The sequence below is a fragment of the Notamacropus eugenii genome, chromosome 2, assembly GCF_028372415.1.
Source record: "Notamacropus eugenii isolate mMacEug1 chromosome 2, mMacEug1.pri_v2, whole genome shotgun sequence".
NCBI classification, from domain to species: domain Eukaryota; kingdom Metazoa; phylum Chordata; class Mammalia; order Diprotodontia; family Macropodidae; genus Notamacropus; species Notamacropus eugenii.
Window position 1 is genome coordinate 462,722,382 of NC_092873.1, and position 12,415 is coordinate 462,734,796.

At 36.6% G+C, this 12,415-nt stretch overlaps 1 protein-coding gene across 2 annotated transcripts in view; it reads right to left on the reverse strand.

The window, feature by feature from the left end:
• Positions 1–5,040: 5,040 nt before the first annotated feature.
• RGSL1 (regulator of G protein signaling like 1) overlaps positions 5,041–12,415 on the reverse strand; it is a 93,139-nt gene continuing 85,764 nt past the window's right edge. The window contains exon 24 of one of the 2 annotated variants that reach the window (XM_072648464.1): positions 5,041–5,219. The gene's annotated coding sequence lies outside the window, so the exon portion shown is untranslated. Of the gene's footprint in view, positions 5,220–7,561; positions 7,642–12,415 lie in introns of those variants that run through there. The other variant, XM_072648465.1, reaches the window with a different exon arrangement.

Genomic DNA, 12,415 nt, shown 5'->3' on the forward strand with positions numbered 1-12,415 from the left:
TCATGTGATGCCTAGACTTTCCATCTAGCAATAAAAGTGTCATATAAAGAAGATTTCTGCCTTTCCTGATAGAATATATTGGAATCCCAACCCACTCAACTCACATTAAGATATCATTTTTATCGTTAGGTTAAATTCCTTAGCTTGGCATTCAAAGTTTTCCACATTCTCTCTCCAATTTATTTTAATAGGCTTATTTCATATTAGCCCCTATCCAAATCCTACATTCTAGACAAACTAAACTCCTTGATAGAACTTGAATATATCCTTGAGTTTCCTGTCTCTATACTTTTGCCCATTGGTAAAAGCCAGCTTGCTAAGCCAGACTGCTTGGCAATATTTTAATTTTCAACACACTGTGGGGGTTAGGGAAGTAAATAATAACCTATCCTACACTCACTTGGCTCCACTAGAATTTACAGAGCAGTTTACAGAACTTTAAGAATATCAGTTTGATTAAAAAAAGAATATCAGTTTGGTAGCTAAATAGAGGATGGAATGGGGAAGGGAGAGATGGAACAGGGTGGTTAAATTGGAGGCTTTTGCAATAATGGAAGGTGATGAGGGCTTGACTTAGGATTGCTGCCATAAGAGAGGAAAGTAGACAGATGTAAGTGATGTTCTGGATGTGCTGTTCTCTGGGACTAATCAGAATAAGTCTGATCTTTCTTCTAGGTAAAAGGAAATACTTGAAGATAGCTATCATATCCACAATAGCTTTTTTCCCCTTCCCAGCTAAACAGTCCTATTTCATTTTACCTTTAAATAGCATGAACTCAAAACCCTTCACCATTCTGGCTATGTCCCAATTTATCCAGATTCTTCCAAGATTGTAGGAGTCAGAACTGAAAACAGTACTCCAGATGTTGTCTCTTGAGGAAATGAAGCTTCTCTTTGTGTGATTTAAGGATGCACATTGGCCTCCTTAGTTGTCACATCACATTGTTGACTCCTATTGAACTTAAAGTTTACTAATTTCATAAATATTTTAAAGGATATTAGCTGAAATCTAGCCATGTCTTTCAATCCTGTATTTTTAAGTTGATTTTTGATGTCTAATATTTGTAAATTTATCTTTATTAAATTTTATCCTATCACATTTGGCCTAGTGTTTTAGCCTGTTAAAATCGTTTTGAATCATGGCTATATCACCTAATATGCTGTCTCTCTCTATCTCTTTTTCTTTCTTTCTGCCTCTTTGTGTCTCTATCTTGGACTTTTTCTTCCTCTAAGATTTGTATTATCCACACATTGAATAAATACAGCATCTATGCCTTTTTCCAAGATATCTTACATATAGATGTATATAATATAAAATAATAATATAATATAGATATCTATTATCTATACCTCTATCCAAGCTATTACTCATTGAACCAGCAGGGTTTTAGAATGTTCAGGTCTTTTTTTAACTTGAATTGTTGCTTAACAACATCATTTTGTACTTGAACTTGAATTAAGGAGTTGGTGTGAATTCTTCCTCACCAGATATTCTCAAGCAGAAGCTGGCAGCATAATATTTGGGATTATTTTAGAAGGAATTACTGTACAGGTATAGTCTGGATTACATGACTACTAGAATTCCCATTATATTCTGAGATTCAGTGATTCTGAGGTCTAACATTTATTCATCTTAAATTTTATCTTATTATTAAATTGACTCATTTGTTTTCTAAACTTTTAGCTAGTTTTGGATCCTAATTTTCCCTTCCTTGGGTTAGCTGTTTGTCCCAGCTTTGAGTCACATATAAATTTGAGAATCATGCCAACTTTGTCTTCATTCAAATCTTTGATAGAAGTGTTGAACAGAATAGGGCCAAGGACAAATTTCTGGGGTACTCTAATAGGGGACTTTGTCCATGTTGACATCAATTCAGGAGTCAGTACTTTTTGAATTCATCTATCTAATCCAGGGGTTGGCAAATTGCAGCCTAACGATCAAATCCCTCCCACCACCTGTTTTTGTACAGCCTACCAGCTAAGATTGGTCCCTACAATTTTAAATACATTAAAACTTTATTTTGAAATGTAACAACTATTCTTAGCTTACTGATCATACAAAAATAGGTAGTGAGCTAGATTAGGCCCATGGGCCATAGTTTGCTGAGCCTTGGTCCAAATACATCTAAATCTATCTAATCGTACTATTATCTAGCATAAATCTCTTCATTTTTTGTACACCACAACATTATGAAGGACTTTGTTAAATGATGATTAAATCCTACTATGCTCTGTCTATAACATTATCTCTTTTGGATGGTTCTAGTGGCAAGAGCATGGGTTTTAGACTCCGATATAGATTTGATTACTGGTTGTGCAAAGACAACCAGCAGATGGCAACACAGTGGAATATAGTTCAGCAGACGACAACGGCATTTTGTAGTAGAGCTAAACATGATGGCACCAGACTAACAGGTAACATCATTGATTGAAGGGAAGCGGCAAGCAGAAATGTAGTCAGAGACAGAGATAAGTTTTCTTAGAGGTTGCTATAGGATTGCATTACTCTAACTACATGTTCCTTGTGTATATAACTCTTCTCACATATATTCCTTGGTCATGTATATTCCCTACATAAAACTGTGAAAGGTATAGTTTTGAGAAATTTATGATATCCTAGAATATTTGAACCAAGGAAAATGCCTCTTGGAGGTAGGGCAACAAAAAAGAATATTATTTCATATAGTGGGCATTGCTTATGGAGCTTGTTGCCTCTGAGAATGGTATATGTCAATAGGTTTAACAAGAGTTTAGATAAATTAATAAATAATACAATAGGTTATTGGGGGAATCTGGGGATACTGGTAAAAGGGATGCTACTATCTTTTCCTTCACTTTGCTTCCCAAGATAGAGTGTTCTCCTTGAGAGTATAAAGGGGTTCTTAATCTTTTTTTTATGTCATGGACTCATTTGGCAATCTGATGAAGTCTATGAACCCTTTTCAGAATAATATTTCTTAAAAATTCATAACTGAAAGAAATGTTAAATTTCATTTAAATATCAGTTTAAGTAAAGATTTAAACAGGGAAAATAAAAGATGTAACCTTTTCCCCATTCAAGTTTACAGACCCATGAAATCTATTCATGGACCCCTAAGAGCATCTGCCCTACCAAAGGACCAGAAGAAACACAACCCCCATCTTAGGCAGGACCCATTACTGTCAGAGACTGTTGACAGCTGTGGGTTGCCAACCTCACCCAGTCAGTTGTTTCAGAATTAGGAAGGAATTGGGGTACTTTGCTAGCTTCTGGACAAGTGGGGAATATTTCCCCTAGTGGAAGATATCTCCCCTGGGTGTCAAATGAGTATCTTAATATGTAGGGTCCACTCCCAAACCTGGAATTAGTGACAGGGAGGAGAAATTAGTAGGAACCTATTTCCCTGGGTAGATAAGCTTTTGTGTATCCCGAGACTGGCAGAAATGGGGTTGTCTTTTGTCTCTTTTTGTTTCTCCAGTGCTTAGCGCGGTGACTGCTACCCAGCAGGTGCTTAATAAATATTTAATTTAGCATTGCCTTCAATTATGAATTTTTAAGGGAGACCACCAAAGTGTGAGGAAATTCATAGTTGGGTATAACATCACAAGTGTTGTGATTTTGAACTGTCTTTTGTCAGCCAAAGAAAAATTTCAGGTTTCCCATGGTGCTGGAGATGTCTATATCTAAAAAAGAGGAAGTTTTGCCCCTTGATCTGGTCCGGAGAGATTTGTACCTCAAGCACTCCCATCTGAAGCTGTCATAGAGAGCAATACTTGGGGATGCCTGCTGGGAACAACAGGAGTTACAACAGAAAGCCAGAAGCCTGTATATTCAATAGGAATTTGTGTAGATCTTTGCAAGATGGCAGTTCACTGGAGGGTTTCTATTAATTTTTCAGGGGTTCTTTTGGCAGTGTTGTTTCATTTTCTTTCAATAAAAATGTTTTCCTACGTGCACATCTTGTTTGTACCTAGTTGTTTTTACGTTGTCTACCATTAGACTATGAGTTCCTCTAGGGCATGGTGCCTGGCACATTGTAGGTGCCTGATAAATGTTTACTGAATCCATTTTGGTACCATGCATGTATCTTCCCCAGTTTCCTGGGTAGGGGCAACAAGACAAGTGAAAGACAAAATTCCCCAGGCTGTCTTGCATGAGTGTCTGACACCAGGGTTACATTGGTGGACATCCTTAACCTTTAGAGTTTATTCTCAGGAAAGAAAAAGAAGCTGTCTTGTAAACAAATCCCTTTGTACCTAAAGCAGAATCTAACCAGTTCCCAGGGGGTGACCGAAACATTGAGGAACTGCTTGTTAGGAAGAGGGGATGAACAATTTCCCTGTACTCTATTTCAACAAGAGAATTGCTTGTGTGAAAACTCTCTCCCCACCCCCATAGATCCCTAGCTGATAGAGATAACTTTTTGTTGAATTTTACTTTTCTGGGAATGCTGAGAGTTTGAATGATTTGTCCATGGGTACATAAGTAGCAAATGGTAGAGATAGGGTTTGAACTCAGCACTTCCTGGCTCCAATTCAGCTTGATGCCATTTCTTACATTGTTCCTGTTGGGGGAAAACATATTTCAAGTTTTAATTGGGGTTTCCAAGAACGCATCTCAACTGTTCCATGTATCCCCATTGCTTGGGGGCAGAAATTCTCCTGACAGTGGTATCATTATGCATATTGGCATAGAGAGAGGACATAGCTGTGGGCACCATGGTTTTACATCCGTCATAATAAAAGAAGGCACTGTGTTGGGTAAGTCAATTCTTTGGGATTCTGAACAGGTTGGGGAATGGACAATCCCTGTCATTGGGAGGAGGTGTTTGGAATGCTCCAGAGATCCTGGTTTTGGACTCCCCTGGGTTGTTTATACATTGGGGACTATCTGGTATTTTACTTTCTAGTCCTTGAGCCTGACCATGAATGGCATTTCTTTTTTGTTTTATGAATCTCCTCCCATTGGAAGAGATGCTATCAGGAACATCCCAAGTGAGCACTGACAAAAGTTTTTTCTCCTTTTTAAAAACACAAGACCAAGCAGCTTTCCATATAAAACTCTTTATTTTTATGTTTCCTAATATTCATGCTACTTTTCTCAGTGGTATGATAGTTCAGGGAAGGAGGACAGGGAAATTGGGGATCTTGGGTGCTGGAAGCTCAGTTCTCTTCCTCCTCTGTTTCCAGAGGGGATGTTTATTTTAAATAAGAAAAATCATCATCATCATCATTGAAATCTGTGGAGAGAAGAAATTCTTCATGTAGCTACAAGGCATTGTGTGAAAATAGCCCTACAGAATAAAAGTCTCTTATTCTTTCTCACCTCTCTGCTTCTCTTTAGCCTTAAGTACTAGTAAAGTTATATAAGATTTAAAATCTTGTCTCTATGAGACCCTTTTCAACTCAGAAACTCAGATTCTAAAATGATCTACAATCTGATGCCTTTCTACCTTTCCAACCTAATTTAGCCCAAATTCTTAACCACCTATGCAGTATACTAGCTGACTTAGATGACGCATTATCCCCTAAACAGAACCTGAGCTTTTCCACCCCTGTGTTCTAGCTCATGCCACATTCTGTGTTTGGAATAATTTTTTTCCCTCCCTTCATTTCTAGTTATTAACATCTCATTTATCTTTCAAAACCTTTTAAGTCCTAAATGCTACTTTACCCAGGAAGCCTTCAATGATTCCTCTAATAAAACTTTTTCCTTGTTTTTTTTGTACTTTCTTTTTTAATATTTAATTTATGTTCAGTTTTCAACATTCACTTCCATAAGTTTTAAATTTTCTCCCCCTTCCTTCACCCTCCCTCCCCAAGATGGCATACAATTCAATATGGTCTCCACACATACATTCCTACTAAAAACATTTTCACATTAGTCATGTTGCACAGAAGAATGATAATGAATGGTAGAAGCCATGAGAAAGAAAACAAAACAAAAGAGAAAATTCTATTTCACTCTGCAATCCAACTCCATAGTTCTTTCTCTGGATGTGGATGGCATTTTCCCTCATGAGTCCTTTGGAAAAGTTTTAGGTCCTTGCATTGCTGAGAAGAGCTAAGTCTATCAAAATCAGTCCCCTCACATTGTGGCTGTTACGGTGTACAGTGTTCTCCTGGTTTTGCTCATTTCACTCAGCATCAGTTCATATAAGTCTTTCCAGATTTTTCTGAAGTTTGTCTGCTCACCATTTCTTAAAACACAATAGTATTCCATTACATTCATATACCACAATTTGTTTAGCCATTCCCCAGTTGATGGGCATCTTCCCAACTTCCAGTTCTTGGCCACCACAAAAAGAGCTGCTATAAAAATTTTTGTACATGTGGGTCCTTTTCCAATTTTTATAATCTCTTTGGGATACAACCCTAGAAGCAATATTGCTATATCAAAGGGTTTGCACATTTTTATAGCCCTTTGGGCATAGTTACAAATTGCTCTCCAGAGTGATTAGATCTGCTAACAGCTCACCAACAATGAATTAGTGTCCCAACTTTCCCACATCTCCAACATTTATCATTTTCCTCTTTTGCCATGTTAGTCAATCTGATAGGTTTGATGTGATACCTCAGTTGTTTTGATTTGCATCTCTCTAATCAATTTAGAGCATTTTTTTATATGACTACAGATAGCTTTAATTTCTTCCTCTGAAAGCTGCCTTTTCATATCCTTTGGCCATTTATCAATTGGGGAATGACTTGTATTCCTGTAAATTTAACTCAGTTCTCTATACATTTTAGAAATGTGGCCTTTATCAGAGACACTAGTTGCAAAAATTCTTTCCCAGTTTTCTGCTTCCCTCCTAATCTTTCCTTAGTTTTCATTTATACTTCTCTGCTATATTTATGTTCTACTTTTTACAAGTTATTTGTGTATGTGCTATATATCTCTTCCAGATTGTAAAATTTTCTCGGTAGAGTTAGTTTTCTTATTTACCTTTTCTCTCTCTTCTGATACCTAACAATATTCCTTAAGCATAGTTGAATGCTTGATATTTGTGGAGTAGAACTGAAAAGTCTGAGGGTTCTTAAAGAAAATTTCATTTAAGATGTGGATCCCAAAGTTGAATATTCATTTCATGAAAATGGGCCTGGGGAAGAGACACTAGAATGTGCTTTGTGGGATCTATGGGCCAAATCAGAATTTCAAAGTAGTAGTAGAACATATAAATCCTGATTTTGGGGACTTCTTAGGAAAAGGTGGTAGTGGGAAGAAGGTAGGGGGGAATATGAATTGCAAGAGGTCTCCTGATTTCATCTCTGTTCAAATTTTTTGGTACTTTGATGGATTTGGGATTTTGAGGGTGTAAGTACTTCTTTCACTGAGAAAATTCACATAACTTCTCCTGTGCAAATCTTTTCCACATATCTTCTATATGGGATCCACACAATGGCACTAGATGCCGTCTTTTGCTTCTTTTAACATGTTGGGAATACCAATAGCACTCAGGATGTCTGTTATCTTTCCTTCTCAATGCATGATTTATGCATCAGTTTTTTTCTTGTTATACATATCCTTAATGATTTTTTGAGTGCTACTTCTTACATGTAAGTCATCATTGGTAACATGCTGTACCTTGATCATGTCCATCATTCATCCTTGTATTACCTTTGGGGTTCTTGTGGTGTTTTGTAACTCATGATGACACAGTATAGCTAGAGGAAAAAAGATTTTTCCACACCAGTTACCAGTTTGGGATTTGTATTTTTTGGATCTAAGATTACAACATAAGGATATCAGGCTCCTGGCCAGGGATGGAGTATACTAATCATTCCATTAATAATATCCTTCTGATTAGATTTTCATGATGGCAGAAAATACAGCCTTGCCAGTCCATGTGAGGAAACGTTTATAAAGATCAAGCATGATTTCATCAAGATATGTTGCCTCCATATAACTACCAAGCTAGGTACCATAGAGCATAATTACAATCTAGAAAGAATGGTAACAAATAAAAAGTTCATGGGAGAAAAAAATCCAAGAATAAATAGTAACATCCATGGCATCATATGTTTATGCACATAAAAGGAGGAATAAGCAAGATGATCCTAAAAGAAGAAAATTTGATATTATGACTATCACTGCAATTTGGTGGGAGTAAATTCATGACTAGATTATAGCTCTCAGAAGGGTATTCCTTATTAAAAGAAACAAGATAGAAAAACATGAAGGTGGTGTGAGTAGCATTGCATTATGAAGATGGGCTTTTGTAGGAAAAGTGGGAACTGGTAGGGAAACATGGTAAAGACTGCTTGTGTAAAGATGAAGAGGTATTGAAATAGAAGTGATATCATCATCAGGGAATATTATAGAGCATCTGGATATGCATAAGAAATAGAGAGATTCCTGAAAAAGATGAAAAAAGATTGCTACAGAGGTATAATGATAGGAGACTTCAATTATCTGGACGTGTGCCAGCAATTTCTTGGGTTGCCATAATGACAATTTTATCCTTCCAAAAAGGAACAACTAATAAGTGAAAATTCTATTCAAGATATGGTTCTCTCCACTAAGGAGGAAATGATTAACGGAGTAGAAATGATGGAGAGAAATGACCATTACATCTTTACATTTATTATAGAAAAATAAAGGAAGGTCAAACATTGGTTAAAGTGCATCCTAGATTCTCAGAGAGCAGATTTCAGAAGCAGTGTAAGTAGGGTTCTATGGACTAAAATTTCATGGAATAAGCCAGTAAGAAGTTATGGAAAACTCTTAAGAATGAAATTCTAAAGATTGAGGAATAAAATGTAAATTATTTAAAGAAACTCATGCGGATGCGTACACATCTCATCCATTAACTTTGGAATTTTTAAAGGGTGTATAGAAGATGGAAGTAAGGGCAGGTTACAGAGCCTGAATTCAAATGTGTGAAATGGTCCTCTAGAAATAGTTTCAGCAGTACTAAAATGCAAAACAATCTGAGATGATCAGGAAAAGCTAAGGACAGAAAGGATTATTTTTTTAAAAAAAGCTATTCTCAGGAAAACAAGAGACTGGAAGAAGATGGCATCTTGGCATGGATGAGATAATAGCTAATGGAAGAATAAGCAGAGATGCTCAATTCCATTTTGCTTCTGTTTTCTATTCCAAGGACCAGAAAGGATAGAATCAAAATGGTGGATCTGGATTGATGCCCAAGAAAAGTGAAGAGAGCATGAAGCTGGCTTTGATGTATGAAAATGATCTAGGAGAAGTAAATAGCACCTTAAGTACTGAAAGAGCTGTCAGACAGGATTGGTGAGCCATTTGCAGTCACTTTTGAAAGATCCCAGAGAAACAGAGAGGTAGTTTTGGGTTGGGGAAGGATCAATGTACCAATTTTCAAAAAAAGGGAAGAGAATGGAACCTGTGAACTATATACCAATTGAGTTTAACTTCAAGTCAAGGAAAAACTTGAGAGTATATTATTAATGGCATAGTTGGTAAGCATCTAGAAAGTAAGGAAGCAGTGGTCAAAAGAGCAAGCGTGATGTCATCAACACAAGTCACATCAGAATAAGGTCAGTTCTTTTTTCCACAGGATCACTAGACTGACAAAGCAGGAGAATGATATATAGTTTACACAGATTTTAACAAAGCATTTACTAAAGCTTCTCATACAACTTTTGTAGGAAAAATGGAGAGATGTTTGACTAGGGAAGTTGAGAAATGGTTGAATGACCTGATATGACAGTAATTTAGGGATCAGTGCCACTTTGAAAGGAAGTCTTTAGATTCCTAGAATTTGTTCTTAGTTTGTGTTACTTAGCAATTTTATCACTGATTTTTCTAGATAACAGAATTGGGAGGGGTAACTCATACCCTAGACATCAGAGTTCAGGATTCCGGATTGACAGGTTAGAATCTTAAGCCAAAATGAATAAAGTTAACCTAAACTTTAATGGTGACATTTGTAAAGTTTTACCCTTTGGTTCAAAAAATGAACTCTGAAAGTAGAAGATGGGGGAATAAAGCATATTATTGGGGGTTTTGAGCCTAGTATGAGTAAATTGTATGTTATAGAAGCTGAGAAAATTAATGCAGTGTTAGGCTGACTTGAAAGGTATAGTATTCAGAACTAGGGAGATAGTACCATTGTACTCTGACTTGTCAGAGATCCTTGCCAAACTGCTTGTGAAGTATTGGGATCTACCTTTAGAGAGGATAAGGATAAAGATGTCCAGAATGATGATGGGCCTTGAGTTCATGTCAGATGAATACAAAATGAAGGAAATGGGGATGTTTAGCCTTCTCCAGACTCAGTGGAGACATGAAAGTTGTCTTCAAGCATTTGAAGGGTTATCAAGTAGGTTTTAGATTTGTTCTGGTTGGCCTCAGTGAACAGAAATAAAATAAATGATTAAAAGTGGAAAAGAGACAGATTTAGGCTTGGGTTATCTCCTGAGATGGATTCTCCCTCCCTGGGGATCTTCAGGCAAGATTTGATGGATGACCATTTGTTGGGCTTGTTGTAAGAGGAAGTTCTGGTTCAAATGTGAGTCAGAGTAGATGACTTCTGAGGCCCCTCCACTTCTATGGAGTCCATGATTCTGTGACAGTCTCTGCTTCCCAACCTAGGTCACTAAAGAGACCCTCCAGAAATTTAGTCAAGATAAGAAAGAGGATCTGAAGTCACCGAAAGCATTGCAGAATTTCCCAAGTGTGATGGATTCTGATTTCCTCCTACATAATTTTGGAATCAGCTTAGTGTCCACTAGCAGTGCTGGTACGAGATATGTGCATACATACATACGTACATAGCTGTATATGTAGATTTTTATTAATGGACTAACTTGATGGACTTTTTCTGGTGTGTCATAACCTCAACAAGGTGGGTTTTTCACTTTTTTCAGTAGTTCAATTCATTTCACATTTCTGGGCATTTTACAAAGAGTTTGATATAATTAGTATGATAAAGTTATCTGAGAATAGCAGGATTTGTCAACATTCACCATTAATAAGAAAGCTTACCTTGTTCATAATTTGCATGGAACATTTTACATGAAATTGACAAATACCTTAGGTGGGCACATGCTATTCAGTTTGGTACTTCCTTCATTATTATCAATGAGCAAAGTTATCTTCATAGTTTATCCATCATCATACATAATTTTCTCATATGCATAGGAGACATCTTGCTTAAAAATTTAGGCTTCATAGCTCATGTTTTACAGTCAAATAATTTTTAAAATAAACTATAGACAAAGAGTGATCATATACTCTTTAATCTTCTTAGTCAGATGTGTGACTATAAGATATGTAGGAATTTGTAGAAAATCATCAGTAAACATCTTCCTTTTCACTTATATTTTTTTAAAATCAAGGATACATTTGATGAATGTATAGATCCTTCTCATAAAGATTTTATAGAATTATAAATTATGTAGAATTTTGTAGAAGATAGAGATATATGATTTGATTATTGTTTTCTTCCTGGTCACCTTTTTTGGCAGCCCTGTAAATTTTTTCATTGTTTTGGAATCTTATCACCTTCAGTGACTTGGGAATCTTGCCACCTTTATAGCTGATTCTGAATTGATATAAAACCATTACTTGTCTGTCTGCTCAGAGGTAGTTAAGTGGCAGCAAAGGGGTAATGGAGAGTCAATTACAGATTATAGAATCACAGATCTAGAAGCGTAAGTGACCTCAGAGGTTGAGTGGGGACCTTTAGTCCAAACCCATCATCTTACAGATGAAGAAACTGAGGCAAGGGAGAATTTACCCAAGGTCACATAGGTAGGAATCATTTGAGTTGGGATATGAACCCAGATCCTCTGACACCAGAGGTGCTTTTTCCACTGAGTTCAAGATCTTTGAAACCAAATAGCTATGGGACTTTGGCAAAGCCACTTAACCTCTCAGACAACTCTGTAACATTTGAATGGCATTATATTGGCAAATGAGTTGCCAATCTATCAATGAAAGACATTTTTGAAATGGAAGTAAGCATTTATTAAGTATTATGTTCCGGACATTGTACTAAATTCTGGGAATACACAGTCCCTGTCCTCAAGAAGCATACTTTGTAATGGGAGAAGACAATTCTCAAAAGGGAAGTGCAATGAGATATAGGGGTATGATTTTGGGGTATGATTTTGGGGCATGATTTTGATGTACCAAAGCCAGGAGCAAAGCTCAGAGAAGAGTAAAAAGCTGGGCTGGGCATCTCTACAAAATGGAGGCTCTGGGTGGAACCCACCAATGAAATTACTTCGTGCTCCCAAAAAGGACCAATTTCACTAAAAAATCTTTTTCTCATTTCTTTAAGTGATTTCTAATTCTTTTGCTAATGTTCAAGTGTCATTCCAGAGTAGGCTATAATTGTGCAGGTAGCTTCTTTCACTTCTTGATCAGAAGTATATTTTCCAACCCTAAGCTCACATTCTCGTTGAAATGAATGAGTATGTCAAGGCACATTGTTAACTTACTTAAGAGTAGCCCCTT